Below are 3,401 nucleotides of genomic sequence, written 5' to 3'. Positions count from 1 at the left end.
TACATTAAAAAATATATTTACCATCTATGGAAATATAATTTTGCTAACTAAATATAACATTTTTTTTTGGAACTAAAAAGTTGTATAGTCTATCTTCGCTTGTCTGATTCTGTGCACTTTTTTCTCTTACTTCTCTTCTTCTTTTTCGTCTCTTTCTCAGTCACTTTGTCTTCCTCCTTTTCTTCTCCTTTTTATTCTTCTTATTCTTTCTTTTTTAAAATTTTCATTTTAATAACTATCATCAAATCTGTTTTGCCCATAGTTAACCATTCTTATCCAAAAACACGACGAGAAGAGAAATAGAATGACAAAAAATTTGCACAAAATTAGCTTTTCAAGCAGAAATTTGAAATATCTAAACTTAAAGCAGCACAGCTCACCATTGATGGTTATTATAAATCTTCAAATTTTAATTTAATTATTTGAATTGTACGAATTTGTGATTCTTTTGATAGATTGTTCCCACAAATAATTAAAGATGTCGTTTGAAGTTTATAACGCAATTTTAAGAGGGTTTGGTTAAGTTTATAATTGATTTTAGGAGAAATATTATATTGAAACTCAAAAAAGGTTTATTTTATGGAACCGCATCGCAATTGTATTAAAGTTGTATTAGATAGGTTTTATAATTATATTAAAATTACATTAAAATCATAAACAACACATTTTATTCACTAATAATACAAGTTTAATTCAACCTATAAATTATTGTATTGTCTTTCGTTAGTTATGTTTTTCATTAATTCTTAATTTTATCTTCTAATTCAACTTTAATATTGTACAATACAATTTAGTGCAATTTAAATCATTTCGTAGTTTGTTATTTGTTATTGTTAAATTACTTATTTAATTCATTATTGATATAAATTTTATTTACTTTATAGAGCATTGTCTGATCTTTTATTAGTTACATTTTTTATTCATGCTTGACTTTCTCTTCTAAGTCAACTTTAATATATGTATGGTACACTTTTAATACAAGTTAATTCATTCTGCAGCTAATTGGTTGATTTGTTACGAATTTATTTAATTCATTATTGATACAAGTTTTATTTAGTTTACATATCAAAAAATGCTCTTTCATTTGCTACATTTTGTAAATATGTTTAATTCACTTCCAATTCAACTCTAATATGTCTGTGATATATTTTAAAATCAAGTTTAATTCATTTGACAGTTTATTATGTTGTTATAATTAGATTACTTGTCTAATTAATTATTCATACAAGTTTTTATTCAATCTACAAATCATTCAATGCTCTTTCATTTGTTATTATTTTTGATAAGTTGTTCCTACAGATAATTGAAAATATTGTTTATAGTTTATATCTCAATTTTAAGAGGGTTTTGTTAAGTTAAGAATTGATTTAGGAGAAATATTAGATTGAATCTTGAAAAGGATAAAATGTACATAACTATATCACATTTGTATTAAAGTTGTTTCGATATGTTTCATAATAATAAAATCATGAAAGAACATTTATAACACATATTGCAAACTTCGCTCCCTTTGTAATGATATCAATTAAAATTATTTAGGTAACGCACTTATAATACATTTATAATAAACGGACAATACATTTTAATAGATATTGCAAACACCACTCATCTTCTTAGTGATACAAACTAAAAATAATTTATAAGATACATATTATAGATGTTTTATTCATGAATAATACATTTATAATATATATTGCACACTTCTCTCCTTTCTTACATATACCAACAAGAATAATTTAGGTAACACTAATAATACATTTATAAGACAAGCACAATACATTTTTAATACATTTTGCAACAATCACTTATTTTCCAAGTGATACAAATCAAAATAATTATAAGACACATGTAATATAAGTTTTATTCATGAAAATACATTCATATAAATAATAAGGAAAATGCACAAGTATCCCCATAGAGTATGACAGAAATCTCAGATACACGCCTTAACTTACTAAGGTCCTATTACCCCCCTATGTTTTTTTTTGGAATTTTATACACCTTTTGCCTGACAAGGCACACTCCGTGACTCCACATAATTGAGGAGCGTGTGAGATATTTGAATGTCACGTAAGCCAAAAACGTGCACAAATTACAAAAAAAAAAAGTTCAGGGGGGTAATAGGATCTTTGTTTAGTGAAGGGGTGTCTCTGATATTTCAGTCAAAGTCTAGAGGGTACTTGTACATTTTTCCCTAATACACATTTCGAACTTCACTCTCTTCTTAGTGATACCAACCAAGTGATTTAGTTAACAAACTTCTAATAGATTTATAATACATGCACTTTACTTATTATAATACATAAAGCAAACGTCACTCACTCATGTTCTTAGTGATACAAACTAAAATAGTTTATAAGACACATATAGTACTTGTTTTATTATGAATAATACAAGTTTAATTTAGTCTATAGATCATTGTCTTGTCTTTCGTTACTTAAACTTTTCAATCATTCTTAATTCTCTCTTCTAATTCAATTTTAATATTGTGTAATACACTTTAATGCAAATTTAATTCATTTTTCAGTCTATTGGTTGATTTTTTACTATTGAATTACTTATATAATTCATTATTGATACAAAATTATTTCACTCTATAGATCAACGCCTGATTTTTCATTAGTTATGTTTTTCATTCATGATTAATTGTCTCTTCCAGTTCAATTTTTATATTTGTATAATACACTTGTAATACAAGTTTATTTCATTTTAAAGTTTATTGGTTGATTTGTTACAATTAAATTACTTGTTTAATTCATCACTGATACAAATTTGTTCAATTAATTAAAGATAACAAGATGCTCTTTCGTTTGCCACATTTCGCATACTCCATAATGTCTGGTAAAATTGAATCATTAAGGCCAACGAGAAACCGAACTAAAGATGTTGGCTGTTTCACCACAACTTATTCTACTTAGTTACTTCTCTTTCTTTTGAGAGATAGAAAAAAAGCTCATAAAAAAGTGTGTAGAGAGAAAGAAAGGAAAAGAGAGTACGAGAGAGAAAAAAAAGAACGAAAGAGAGAAAAGAAAGAGCGAGAGAAAAGAAAAAGAGCGAGATAGACAATTTAATAAAATAAATAGTATGGTTATATATTGTTGTAAATGGTAATAACTAAAAAGTATATTTAAAATAATTAATTATTATTTAAAATTAATCCACTCCAGTAATTAATCCTTTTAAAAAAAACTGTCACGACCCAAAACCGGGCCGCGACTGGCACCCACACTTACCCTCCTATGTGAGCGAACCAACCAATCTAAACCTTAACATTTCAATTTAATATCAACAGAAAGTAATGCGAAAGACTTAAACTCATTAATAAAAAGACAATTCAATAACTTCTAAAATTCAACATCTATTATTCCCCAAAATCTGGAAGTCATCACCACAAGAACATC

The sequence above is a fragment of the Solanum pennellii genome, chromosome 10 (genome assembly GCF_001406875.1).
Source record: "Solanum pennellii chromosome 10, SPENNV200".
Taxonomy (NCBI): Eukaryota; Viridiplantae; Streptophyta; class Magnoliopsida; order Solanales; family Solanaceae; genus Solanum; species Solanum pennellii.
Note: the sequence above shows the minus strand (reverse complement) of the source record.